Below are 15,545 nucleotides of genomic sequence, written 5' to 3'. Positions count from 1 at the left end.
TCAAATCATTATACTTGATAATTATCATATTAGATTAAAATCAATTACTTGACTAAAATTAACATATTATATTAAGACCCTAATTTCTTATGTGACCTAGTTTATTACTAAAAACATGAAAGTTCTCCAATTTATCAGACACATGTGATATTCTATATTCCTATAACATTAAACATGAACATAAATTCTAACTCTAATTGTTACAACCTATTTTCTAATACTAAAGTAATTCCTAAATTCAATTCAATAATGACCAATCAACGAAGATCATTACGAACAAAAATTAATGAATAAAAATAACAACTTTAATTGCATAAATAGTAATGAGGATTCAATACTATATGTATTCAAAGGGGATCATCTACATCATAATTAAAAGGAGAATAAGTTCATGATTAAGAATATAGTAACAATGAAGAAGATGAAATTGCACATAAGAAAGATGGAATAAATCTTTATTTCTTGTTTGTAAGAGTGGAATCTTTAAGTTTCTAGCATCCAAAACATGCACAATTTGATCTTCAATTCCCTCTAGGTTAGAACCCTTAAAAAAAATGAAGTTTTAGCTTAAATAGGGCCTAAAAACGCATGTCACCACATTGCTAGCTGAGTCTAGACGCAATTTCTTTGATCTATAGTGCAATGCCCTGATTTGGGTGGTTTGGGCAAAAATAAGTGACATGAAAAGCATTAGGGTGCAATGCTATTCCAGCATATTTGTTTTGCCTAAATTGATCTCACCTTTCACCCTTTTATATTTCCAATTGACTTTCAGTGTCTTCATGAAAGTTGTAGCTATTGATGTTAGATTTCATATGCAACTAATTTGATACCATTTGAACATCTACAACTCTATGTATGATTAAATTACTGCATATAGGTCATGTTTCTTTTTCACCAAATCTCAACATTGTGTTAAACCAATAAAACAATAAAAAAAATGTTAAATGGTTGATTAATCAACAAAATGAAAGCATAAACATCTAATTTAATAGAAGAACCATTTATTTAAAATAACTCTCAAACGAACATTAAATTAAAAGAAATAAACTAAACAAATTAATTCAAAATACTCTAAAAGTTGCCTTGGTGAGAGTCTTCAGGGGAGGGATTCATAAAAATAATTCATTATTATAATTATTTCTTTATTTTATCAACATGTTGGTTTTTCAATAATGTGGGAAAATAATATCATTATTTTGATGTTGTTTATGCTAGTACTTCCCACATGCATACAAGATCCCTTTTACACAATTTAGCATCCTTGAAACAAACTCATTCTGGACATCCTTGGTCTTGTGGGAGATTTCAATTCAATCTTTGGTGCTTATGGAAGCAAAGGTAGTGGCATTCCTTCTAGAATTTCTTATGATGCATTTTTGACTTGGAGTGACAACGGCCATTTAACACATATGCCTCCCAGAAAAGAAAATTTTACTTGGTGTAATGGGTGTAGGGGTGTTGCCTATTTGCTAAAAGGTTGACCAGACTATACAGAAAACCAAGAACGTTATCCGTTTTCGTTTTTTCTCTGTAATTGTTTGTTTTTTGTTTTGTTGATTAATTCTTATTGCAAATTTCAATACTGTTTTAACAGCTAGCTGTGATGAGTGAAATTGTTTCTCATCATCCTTCATTCACTTAGCATCGACCAACATCATCATCTCATCATTGATTATCATAATTTTTACCTAAGGTGGGTGCAAAGTTTAGGTGAAATAATAATAGATGAGGTCGTCACTTGATAGAAAAAACAGTTGATCATCTGGTATGAAATGAGAAGACGATTAATCTCTGGGCTCATATCATTTGAATTACTTTACCAAAAAGTAATTCGGGTCACCATCATATTGTTATTGGTTTGATGTAGCATCTTCATAATTATCCCTTATCTTTCAAGTTTATGGGAATGTGGGGTAGTCATCCTAATTTTTAAAATTTGGTGAAAGAGGTTTGGAACGCTCCTATCAATGGTTGTCCAATAGTTCTTTCCATTAAACTAAATCTCTCAAAAATGGACTTTAAAGTTGGAATGAGGAGAGTTTTGGGGATTTTAATATTAAAATTCATAAAAATATACAAAAGTTAAACTTCAAATTGATCGAGAAGATATTGGCAAGATAAAGCTCATCTGAATCGGAATCTTCACGGGGATAGAAACATAAATTTATTTCATAAAGTTGTCAAGGATAGGTATGTATCTAAGCACATTAATTCCCTAGTTAATTGTGACATGTTGCTTCAAAATGAGAATATGTTTCATAGTCATTTTGTTAATTATTTTCAAAATCCTTTTAATTGTAATAATAATTGAGTTCCGAACAGGTCTCGAATAAAGACAATGATATGTTCACTAGGATTTATTAAATGGAGGAGATTAAAAATGTTGTATTAGGTATGTAAGTTGATTCGTCCCCAAGTCCTAATGAGTTTGGAGCTTTTTTTTTTAAATTTTTTTTAGGGAATAGTTGGTGAGGTTGTGTGCAAAATAGTGAATCAATTTTTTACTTTTGTATAGTATTGCCCCTTATATCATTTCTTCTGTGGTTTCATTTAAGGTTATTGCTGACTGTATTTCCTGATGCTCTCGAGGTTTTCTTTTGTTCATAGCTCTATTCCTTCAATTTTTGATGTGATTCATGACTATAGTTGGAACTGTCAATTTGACAAGCCCCCTAATTATTGGGCTTAGCCCACAGGTTGAAAGAGTAATTTTTTTTTTTATAATTTAAAAGATCCCCAAAAAATAAGCCCCAGCCCCCTAAAATTTTGGGGGATTATAGGTCCACGTTTTAAAAAAAAAATTAATAATTTTTTTTTATTGGAGAAAAAGATCAATTTTTTTATTTTTCTCACAAATTTTTTTTTGAAAAAAAATATTTTTTTATTTTTTTCTAAAAAAGTAAATTTCAAAAAATTTTCAAGAAAAAATCTCAATATTATCAAAATATTGGGGGCCTATAAACCCCATGAAATAATTGGCCAAAATTTTAAAAAATTTATTTTTATACGGGGCCTAATATTAAGAGTTTAATAGAAAAAAATTAAAGAGACCTAATATTTGAGAGCTTTTTTGACAACTCTACTAATGATTCTCTTAGGAGATGGATGTTTTCATATCGATTACTATTCATCTTTTTTAGGTTATTTGGTGTCGTAGAAATCTCCTTTACTTTGAGAACTAAAGATTGTCTAAGCTTTGACCGATATTTATACTCCTGTCTACCTAGTAGACTTTTATATAAAGATTACACTTCTTCTTCTTCTATGTAGAAGTTTTTTATTTTAAAAAATTTCTCTATTGATTGTCATCCTCATTGTGCTCTCGTTATATATGAAGTTCTTTGGCGTCCCCCAAATAGAGGTTGGATTAGTATAATACCGTTGGTGCTGCTAGGGATAGCTCGCGTCTTGGGTTACTTTGATTTTCCTATTGGTATATTCTATGGCTTTAATATTGAGTTGGTTGGGGCTATCAATGTTGTAATTAAAATTAGTATTTTCTAAGGGGTGGTTGAATCTTTGGTTATAATGTGATTAGCAATTAGAAGGTTCAAAGCTTTCAAAAAATTTCAAAACATAAATACTTTCTTAAGTCTTTTCATATTATTCTGTGGCAGAATTGAAATTGTTGGTTATCTTAAAGATGATCTCTTTTATTATCTATCATATTTACAAATAAAATAATCTGTCTGCGGATAAACTTGTTAATCATGATTTTAACTTGCAAGGTTTTACATGGTAGAATCATGTTCCCTTAATTACTCAGGATAAGTTTTCTTTTAACAGACTTAGTCTTCTTAATTATATATTTAAGTAAGGAATTTTGCTAATTTTAATTAGGTTTAATTGCAGTTTTGGTCCCCCTATTTTAGCTGAATCACGACAATAGTCCCCCCATTTTATTTTTCTCCAATTTTAGTCTCTCAAACAAAATTTTAGTCTAAAATTTGACGAAATGTTATTTTTTTTTTGCGCTTATTTAAGCTACAATATATCTCAAAATCTCGTAGTGCAACAATTGTACCTGAAATCTATGATCATAAATGCTATGATGTAACTTAAAAAAATGATATTTCATTAAGTTTTTTATCCAAATTTTGTTTGATGAACCAAAACTGGAAAGAAATAAAATGGAGGGACTACTTTCATGATTCAACTAAAATAGGGGGACCAAAACTGCAATTAAGCCTTTTAATTATTGTGGTTTCCTAACACTGTACTCTTTTTTCTTTCACCATGATTTTATCTCTTTTTGTTTTCTAGATAAGGTTTATAATGAGACAGTGATGTTTATTTATTTCATTGGGTTTTGACCTAGTTCCCCCAAGTTCCTTTGTTTTTCATTTATTTAATATATTTGTTAAGGTGCTACAAATGGCTGATGGTGGTTATGATGTGTCAATATAGTTGGGATGTCATTTTTATCAGGTAATACTTTTGCGCTCTATTTTTATTAAAAACAATATTAGATCAAAAATGTTTTTTTCAAGAGCATCCAAATGATTCACCATGTATAAGAAGCATTTTTACAATTTAGCAATGGTTTGATTCTAGAATGTTTAACTTGAATTGTGCCCTTATGTGTGACCTCTAAGGTCTCCCACATTTGATGGAATATTATTTACAATGGAAAGCTCTATAATATTCATATTGTCCTAAAGTGGGCAAAATAATATTCTTAGCTTTCCAAATGTATTGTTTTCAATCATATTGAATTTTCTTCTTGTTTAAATATGTCTATTCTAATTTTGGTTTGTCAGAACAAATGATCCATTTTCTACAAATTTTTATACCTCCAATTCATAAGATATGATGTGGATTTTCATGCATTTTTTGCAATATAAATAGTCATCACATTTGAAAATGAACGCTTTATTGTATGCTCCCTCAGTTTACTAAATCATATTATATATCATCTCAAATTACCCTTAAAGTCATAGAATCGTAGCACACCAACTCTTGATGCCACTTGTTAGTCTAGATGACCCTTGGACTCTAGAAGGAGGTTGAATAGAGTCCTAAACTTTTTAGATATTTTTAATACACAATGAAAGTTTGTCAAAACCATGGTGGTTTAGGGTAAATCGTATAAGAATATTCTCTTGGAGAAACTCAAAGATATTGCAATTAATCACAATCAATGAAGAACAATTTAGACAAAAGACAATAGGTTATATTGGTTCAAATAATTACTTGGTGGTTCAATCAAACAACATGGACATAGAATTTATCGTTAATAGATTGCAATGATGATAGAAACATTATCTCAACACACTACAAGAAATTTTACCTTTAGTGACAGTGAAAAATTGTAGGTAAAGGTATAATAACCGTAGGGATAACTAAAATTACCTATACCGACAGAGTTTTTTTCCGTGGTATCTAATTACCCAATAACTACGAAAAATTCAAATTAAAGACATTTCATAATTGTTGATATTTCACAAAAATAGTTTTCATAAATAACACTCACAATCATGAAATAGTTAAAAACATAATTTTCACTATTGCAAGTTTTTCTATAATTCAAAATAGTAAAAGGAGGGTAAGATTAAAATTGCAATTTTTATATTAGTTCCTTTATCTCATCCTCGCATGTAGAGTTCATATAGGCACCATTCAAATAAATGGAATTTTCTTACTTCATTAATATTAAAAGTTTATAAGATCCACCGTCAATTGTTTACAAAAGCTTGTACAACAATCCTTTTTTTCATAAGTGCTCAAAAACTATATTTCTTGAAATAGCCTTGAAGACCAAACATTAACCACTATCTTCAAGATTAAGACAACTTCTCCCACCTTGCAAGATAGAAACCTCTAGAGGGAGTATAATTATAGTACTAAAAAGTCACTACTTTTCTAACCTTCAACGTCTAACCCGTTGATATCCCCTCAATATCTCACGTCTAGAACAAACACCTCAACTAAGTATATCTCACATTTCATGTTTTTCTTTGAAGAACTCAATCACACAATAGATAAAAAAATATTTAAAACTGATTATGATATCAAATGAATGAAAGATGAAGAATAAATGAAAATGTTTAGTGTCCTTAGAATGATGGAACAAATTTGTATTTAAAGAACATGAGTTATAGTAACTTGCATTTGCATAGAAAATAAATACTCGCATCGTAGTTAATTTTAGAGTGCACTTATTTAGAATAATGCTTATATATATATATAAAAGTATTATGTCTCTTCCTTTAAATGGGACTCACACAACCATATTTATTATAATATATTAAAATAGATTATTAGACCATTCATTTGACACTTAATCATATTTTATGACATATAACTCTATTTGTGCCACCTCACTTATTTGTTTAGTTGTCATAGCTAGAATATCTTCTCTTTCTATTCTTCATATAATACACAATTTCATTTCATCAACAATAAACAAATATTAATAATAGCTCATAATACAATAAATGTTTTACTATTATCTATTTATCATTTATTAAATATGAATTTATTTTATAGCTATTTAAAACGTAAGTCCAAATATCTATTATTTTTTTCTTGATTGAACCAAGATTCAAAAAGACATAATACCACAACCTCGAGACATGATTTTGTGGTGTTTGATTAAATGCAACTGATGTTAATATTCATTTGAATAACTGACTTTGGTATATTTTTCTCCTTCACGAGTATCTTCTTCTTCTTCTACAGGGGATTGTTAGCCACTGGAAATGCGTGTTTCATTTTATACCTAATATTTAGTTACATAATTTTTATGTTATCTTTCATTTACAATATTATCAATAATAATAAAAAATCTAATTTATTTAATTTATTACGATGTCAATTATTGATGTTCCATTAAACAAACCATATGTTTTGTCTTCTTTTAGTCACTTCTTATTAAGCCATTTTCTCTTCTTTTTTTAAACCATAAGATCTTAATAGTTCCTATTTTCTATCATTCAAAGTAGATCCATTGTTACAATGCATATTTTTTTAGTGTAATAAATTAACTAGAGAATGGTTGAAATTTACACAATTCTTGGAAATTTAAAGTTCCCATAGTAATTAAAGAATAATAATAACAACCCATTTGCCTACATGGTAATTTGAAACTCTAATCCATATTTTTCACTTTACTTTTCCAAATCAAATTTCAATATTTCCTTATGCGCTATAATTGTATCATGAGTGACATTATATTTGTTGTTTTTAGCTCATATAACTTAACAAAAAAGACCCAACATATGGAAGTTACAAATTAGGCTTTAACCAAAAGTTTTAAATTTTTCACAAATTTGTAAATTGTTATTCCAGTATGACAAGTCAAGTTTGATGTAGCTAAATATCACTAGAAGGGGGTTGAATAGGAATTTTGCTGTTTAAAAATAATTTTCTTGTGTTTTAAAAACTATCCTCTCAAAGAGGATGCAAACTCGAGGATGGTTATTTAAACCTTTAAATAAGAGCTGAGCAAAAGGAAGAGAAAATGTAAAGAATGACACACACAACTTTTATATTGGTTCACCCAATGAAGGCTACGTCTAGTCCTCACACACTTGTGAGATTTCGCTAATGTTCAAACTGATTAACCTCACAGAGGATGATTACACTTTGTGTATTCTTTAACATCACCAAGCTTACAATCAAGTTTCAACTATTTCCATGTGTAACTCACGTGGAAATTACAGAGTGATATAAATGTGATTGTTTCTCTTTTCTTAAACACTTTCTAATGGGATAATTCAAAGATCTAATGTAGGATTATAGAAAGTATAAAGAGAGGATGGATATTGCTCTTGATGGCTTTGAGATACTTGATCTTTTTATGCAATGTTGTTGTGTATTTGATAATGAAGAGCTCCACGCCTTTTATAGAGACTTTGAGATGATATTTTCAAGTGGCAAAAGTTTTATGACCGTTGGGTACTTCAATCAAAAAGTCCAATGTATTTTCTTATAATTACGAAACTGTCATCCAGCTTTCATTTGACTAATGCAACCTATCCTCCTGCACAAGGTTCAGTATACCTAGGACTTTGGACATGTGTTGTCCTTTTCTTTTTCCTTTCTTTAAGGCTTGTAAGACCACATGTGATGTCCTTTTCTCTTTCCTTTCTTTAAGACATGTGAAGGCTTTTATTTGTGGCTTGTTTTTTGTTGCCTTTTTGAAGATTGACTCTATATTGTTTTCAATCTATAGGTATGCTTTTAGCCTTTGCACGTGATATGATGGGTTGCTTTCAAAGGTGTTGGGTTGCTTGCCAAGATATTGACCTTAGACCTATCCTAGTGTAATCCTTCCTCGTACCTTTCTTTTGTCATCTTCCTTCTTTATTTCAAAAGCTTTATTTATTCATTCTTTAGTACTGTTTTGTCTTTATTTAATGAATAAAACAATTTGTTTCAGCGATGATGAGTATTTTACAGATTTGAAGAATCATCCTCTCACGAGGTCATCCTGTCGAATTCCAATCCTCCAGATTTGAATTAGATTTTTCTCTTTTTTGTCTTAATGATTAATAACCTGTTTTCTTATATGAATACACTCAAAAGCACATATTAGTCATTAACCACAATCATAATCTTTTAAGTAATTTTGTTATCATTAAAATCATTTGAGAGAGATTATGTCTCAACAATCTCCCCCTTTTTGATGATGACAAAATTCTTTAGATTATGATATAAAAAAAAATTATGAGATAAAATGTTTATGCTCCTCCTAAATCATAAGAGTAAATTTTAAAAAAAAATTACTCCCCCTGAACATATGCCAAAGTTTTTAAACAAGAATTTGAACCATAAAGAGACTTCACATAAATGAGATAAATATTACAAAAGATGGTTCAAAACGACATAAACATTAACAAGCATAACATAAACATTTCACAAATATTCATCATAACAATTAGTTGAATAAAAAGATAACAACTAGATGATCATAATTTATCTCCCCCTGAATTTGTCAATCATTACATAAAAAGAAATAGAAAAATAAAAACATTTCTTAACCAAATTTATTCAGAGATTGATGCAGGGGTAACAAAGAACAGTTTTTCTAAAAAAATTCAAATCGATACTCCTGAAGAGGTTTGGACATGTAACCGTTGGAGAAGGAGGAGGTTGGAGTTTGAAATATTGTGACCGTTAGAAGAAGATGAAAGAGGCATATGAGAAAAGCCATTGAATAGGTAGTAATGATGATAGAGTAGGTTGTGCCATGAATAACCGTAATGGTCATGAATGGCCGTATGTGCATTAAATTGGAATGACTGTAACGGTCATAAATAGTCGTTTGTGCATTAAATGGGAATAGTTGTAGCAGTCATAAAAAGTCGTTTGTGCATTAAATGCTGGACGGAAGCCAATGAGGTCGTGCCAAACAGACTGACCAATAGAGAGAAGGAGCGTGCGCATGCTTGGCAGGTTTGAAAAGAGGTTTGTTTCACCAAAAAGGAAAAAAAAACTTTATGGTATTTTTTATCCTCTGATTTAGAGGTTTTTTTAAAGATCATATGTGATTTTTTAGGAATAATGAGTTTGACCAAGGAAAAAACAAATACACATAAAAATGATTTTGAGTAAAACCAAACATCATCAAAGTTTACTCATCCTCTTACAATAGAAATGATTTTGAGTAGCAATGTGATCTACTCCTTGATCATCAAACTTAGTGCTTGAATAATTGTTAAAGCTATTTTATGGATCAAGAGAAGAGATTTTACGCTTTGCAGAGTGTTTAGTGCGAGCCATTTGTGACTAGAAGATGAAAAGAAAAAATTGTTTGAGAAGAAGTGGGTTTTTGGAAACTGATAGAAGAGTAAAACAATTAAGGCGTGGAGAAGAGAGAGAAGGAAAAAATTAAAAGAGAAAGAGAAAGAATTAAAAGAGAGAGGGAGAGAAAAAAAAATTAAAAGAGAGAGAGAGAGAGAAAAAAAATTAAATGAGAGAGAGAGAGAAAGAAGAAATTAAATGAGAGAGAGAAGGAGAGTCGTTTGATTAGGCATGGTGATAATGACTAGGGTAGGTTACAGGAATCATGATGAATGTCATTTAATGCAGTCTGCGCATTAATTGTGAGATGAGAAGTATGGGAGGTGTGCCACCAGGCGGACCAATGGGAAACGTGAGGCATGCGCAGTCTTTGTCTGATGTGACATGAGGGGGTTTCACCAAAGAAGACGTTGAGTTTATAGTTGGTTTACCTATCCTCTAATTCTTAGGTTATTTTCAAGAGATCTGATTTGATATTGCCTTAAGAATACTTTGACTCAAAATTAAAATAAAAAAAAATAAAAATTAAAACAGAGATAAACAGAAATAAACTATTTAAACAACTTTGGAAAAATTAAAGATGGAGAGTTCTTCTAAGATATATTTGAACCAATCCTCCTGGAGAGGTTTGGTAAAAATATCAGCCAATTGATTTTCAGTATCAACGAAAGATTAATGACACTTGTATTATCAGAGAGGATGGGAATTTTTGCGTACCTTGGAGAGTAATCCTCTAGTTGATTCTTTATCCACAGTAATTGTGAGCAACATTGTGCAGCTGATACATATTCAACCTCTGTAGTTGATAGAGCAATGGTGCATTATTTTTTGCATGACCAGCTTATTAGAGATTTACCAAGAAATTGGCAAGCTCCACATGTGCTCTTCCTTTCAACTTTGTCTCCAGCATAGTTAGCATCACAATAAGCTATGAGGTCAAGATTTGAACATTTCTTGTACCAAATTCCCAGATTGATTGTGCCTACAAGATATCTGAAAATCCTTTTTACTGCAGTAAGATGAGATTCTGTATGAGAGGATTGAAATCTTGCACAAAGACCGATTGCAAAAACTATGTCCGGTCTACTGGCTGTTAAATACAGCAAGGATCCAATCATCCCTCTATACTTTTTTTCAAATATTGGAGTTCCTTTGTCATATTTAAGTAGTATGGAGGATGGGTGCATAGGAGTTCACATACTCTTGGTAGAACTCATATTATATTTTTTAAGTAAATCCTTGGTGTATTTTTCTTGAGAGATGAAGATGTCAGTTTCCAATTGTTTGATTTGCAAACCCAAAAAAAAATTTAGTTCTCCCATCATACTCATCTGAAACTCACATTGCATAAGGTTGGAGAATTCTTCACACATGACTTCATTAGTGGACCCAAATATTATGTCATCAACATATATTTGTACAATTAAAGATCCTCTTTAAGAGTTTTCTTAAAAAGTGTAGTATTGATCTGTCCTCTCACAAATCCATTTTCTTTAAGAAAAGAACTTAACCTCTCATACCAAGCTCGAGGAGCTTGCTTTAATTCATACAAAGCTTTTGAGAGTTTGAACACATGATTTGGCTTCTTTTCATCTTCAAACCCAGGAGGTTGGTGAACATATACCTCCTTATTTAAGAACCCATTCAAAAAGGCACGTTTAACATCCATTTGGAATAGTCTGATACCTTTATGAGTAGCATAAGCTAAGAGGATTCTTATTGCTTCAAGTCTTGCTATGGGTGCAAAGGTTTCATCATAATCAATTCCTTCTTGTTGGTTGTAACCTTGTTCCACTAAACTTGCTTTATTTCTAATTACTTTTCCATCCTCATTCAGTTTGTTTCTGAATATCCATTTAGTTCCAATGATGGATTTTTCCAGAGAACGGGGCACAAGATTCCACACTTTGTTTCTTTCAAACTGTGAAAGCTCCTCCATTATAGCTTCAACTCATGATTTGTCACCAATTGCTTGATCAATTGTTTTGGGTTCAACTTGTGATAACATTTCTGGTTCTCACACCTACAACAATATTCTCAATGATTAGATCAGGAGGAAGATGCGTGACAGTTTTCCATCCTCTTGGAGGTTGCTGAGAGGTTGGATCAGAATCATCTTCTTCATATTTGTTCATATTTTCTAAACACAAGTCATCAAACTCATCAAAAATAACATGCATGGATTTCTCCATAGTTTGAGTCCTAAGATTATATATACTATAACCTTTTGATGATGTGGAGTAACCCAGAAAAATACATTTATCAGATTTTGGGTCAAACTTTCCCAAAATTTCTTTATTATTTAGAATGTAGCAACAACATCCAAATATATGAAAATAGGAAATATTTGGTTTTCGGCCCTTCCATAGTTTATATGAAGTTTTGTTTAAAATTTTTATAATGGATGCACGATTCGAAACATAACAAGCAGTGTTAATAGCTTCGGCCCAAAAGTATTTTTCAAGGTTGGCTTCATTTAAAATAGTTCTAGCCATTTCTTGTAAAGTTCTATTTTTCCTTTCAACAACTCCATTTTATTCGAGAGTTCTTGGGCAAGAAAAATAGTGAGAAATACCATTTTCTTCAAAAAGATTTTTAAAGGATTCATTTTTAAATTCACCTCCATGATCACTTCTCACCGTGACAATTTTTGTTCCTTTTTCATTTTGAATCTTTTTGCAAAAATGGTGGAATGCCTCAAAAGCTTCATCTTTATGTTTTAAAAATAAAACCCATGTAAAACGAGAGAAATCATCAACAATTACAAAATCATATCTTTTTCCACTAAGACTTGGAGTTTTGATATGACCAAAGAGGTCAATGTGAATAAGTTCAAGAGGATGATTTGTTGAAACAATATTTTTTGAGTGAAAGCTACTTTTAACTTGTTTTCCTTTGACACAAGCTTCACATACTTTGTCTTTCTCAAAATTAATTTTTGGAAGACCTTTTAACTAATTCTAACTTTGATAGTTTAGAAATAGTATTTAAGCTTGTATGACCAACTCTTTTGTGCCAAATCTATTTATATTTATCAATGGATACAAAACAAGAGTCAGTAGGTAAATCATTCAGGTGTAGTTCATATAAATTCTTTTTTCTAAAACCAGAGAAGAAAACTCTACCCGAAGATGAATGTTTAACCTCGCATAGAGTAGGCTTAAAAATAACTTCAAATCCACTATCACATAATTGACTAATGCTTAGTAAGTTATATTTTAAACCATCCACATACTGAACATTTTCAGTTTTAGCATAATTATTTTTACCAACAATACATGTACCTTTTATTTGAGCTTTATCATTGTTACCAAACATGACTGATCCTCCATCCTTTATCTCCGAGGAAATAAAGCAATGCTTATCCCCTGTCATATGTCTTGGGAAGCCACTGTTCAAGTACCAAGGCTTTCTTTTGTTGATCAGAGGATGAACCTGTGATAGAGGTTAAAAGTAACTTGGGTACCCATAGAGTATTGGGTTCTTGTTGGTTAGTTTTTCCTCTTGTGAGGATTTTCCTTTTGTGATAACAAACAGAATCATGGTGTCCATGTTCACCACAGAATGAACATCCTTTCTTTATGTTGTCATCTTTCTTCTTAGCATGACATTTTTTGAAAGTATTCCAAGTTTTTTTGCAAAAAGTACATTTTGACCTATCCTCTTGTTTTTTAGGTAGGAAAAAAATTTCATATAATTTTTGTTTTTGAGAACTTTTAAATTCAATACTAGCTTTGTCAAAGATTCCAGATTGAGATCCCATAATCTTTTGAAATATTTCAGTAGATTTAACAAAGTTGGTAATGTCATTTTTAGTTCTTCAACCTCTATTTTCAAGATTTTCTTTTATGTGTCCTCTTATGGAGGATGACTTTTGACTTTCTTTTTATTTAAAAAAGTTTGTTGCTTAGATAATTTCTCATGAGATAACTGCAAATCTAGAATGATTTTTTCATACTTCTCATTCTTAGCTTGAAGTTCCTCATTGAGTTTCTTTATTTCATAAAGTTGATTTTTGAGAAAACCACATTTATGAGATAAGTTGTTTGAGTCATTTAAAAGATAGTCAAATTCAATGTCTAACTTTTCACATGTAGGACATAGTTCTAAGATGATTACCTTTTCAGTATCTGATTTTGCCATGAGACAAAGGTTGACCTCTTCTTCCTTCTCTTGCTCAGAGGATGACTCGTCACTGTCATCCCAAGTAATCATCATAGATTTATTTTTGTAGGGAGATCTTTTTGAGTTTCTTTTGTTTAGAGGACACTCAGTTTTGTAGTGTCCCATATTGTTGCATCCAAAATAAGTTATCTGACTGTTGTCAGTTTTTTCTTTTTGAGTAGATCTTCTATCCCGTCCTATTCATATAAATTCTTTTTTCTAAAATCAGAGAAGAAAACTCTACCCGAGGATGAATGTTTAACCTCGCATAGAGTAGGCTTAAAAATAACTTCAAATCCACTATCGCATAATTGACTAATGCTTAGTAAGTTATATTTTAAACCATCCACATACTGAACATTTTCAATTTTAGCAGAATTATTTTTACCAACAATACATGTACCTTTTATTTGAGCTTTATCATTGTTACCAAACGTGACTGATCCTCCATCCTTTATCTCCAAGGAAATAAAGCAATGTTTATCCCCTGTCATATGTCTTGAGAAGCCACTGTCCAAGTACCAAGGCTTTCTTTTGTTGATCAAAGGATGAACCTGTGATAGAGGTTTAAAGTAACTTGGGTACCCATAGAGTATTGGGTTCTTGTTGGTTAGTTTTTCCTCTTGTGAGGATTTTCCTTTTGTGATAACAAACAGAATCATGGTGCTCATGTTTACCACAGAATGAACATCCTTTCTTTATGTTGTCATCTTTCTTCTTAGCATGACATTTTTTGAAAGTATGTCCAAGTTTTTTTGCAAAAAGTACATTTTGACATATCCTCTTGTTTTTTAGGTAGGAAAGAAATTTCATATAATTTTTGTTTTTGAGAACTTTTAAATTCAATACAAGCTTTGTCAAAGATTCCAGATTGAGATCCCATAATCTTTTGAAATGTTTCAGTAGATTTAACAAAGTTGGTAATGTCATTTTTTAGTTCTTCAACTTCTATTTTCAAGATTTTATTTTATGTGTCCTCTTATGGAGGATGACTTTTGACTTTCTTTTTGTTTAAAAAAGTTTGTTGCTCAAATAATTTCTCATGAGATAACTGCAAATCTAGAATAACTTTTTCATACTTCTCATTCTTAGCTTGAAGTTCCTCATTGAGTTTCTTTATTTCATAAAGTTGATTTTTGAGAAAACCACATTTATGAGATAAGTTGTTTGAGTCATTTAAAAGATTTTCAAATTCAATTTCTAACTTTTCACATGTAGGACATAGTTCTAAGATGATTATCTTTTCAGTATCTGATTTTACCATGAGACAAAGGTTGACCTCTTCTTCCTTCTCTTGCTCAGAGGATGACTCGTCACTGTCATCCCAAGTAATCATCATAGATTTATTTTTGTAGGGAAATCTTTTTGAGTTTCTTTTCTTTAGAGGACACTCAGTTTTGTAGTGTCCCATATTGTTGCATCCAAAACAAGTTATCTGACTTTTGTCAGATTTTTCTTTTTGAGGAGATCTTTTATCCCGTTCTCTTCTGTTTATCATCATTTGAATTCTTCTGGAAATCAGAGTGTGTTCATCCTCATCCTCAGATAGAGGAGACTATGAGCTTTCCTTTTTTATGACATCTTCAGTCTTCTTGGAGGATGAACTTTCTATTTGGCAGGATTTTAGAGCT

This window comes from Cicer arietinum, chromosome 1, assembly GCF_000331145.2.
Source record: "Cicer arietinum cultivar CDC Frontier isolate Library 1 chromosome 1, Cicar.CDCFrontier_v2.0, whole genome shotgun sequence".
NCBI lineage: Eukaryota > Viridiplantae > Streptophyta > Magnoliopsida > Fabales > Fabaceae > Cicer > Cicer arietinum.
This window is presented reverse-complemented; position numbering follows the sequence as displayed.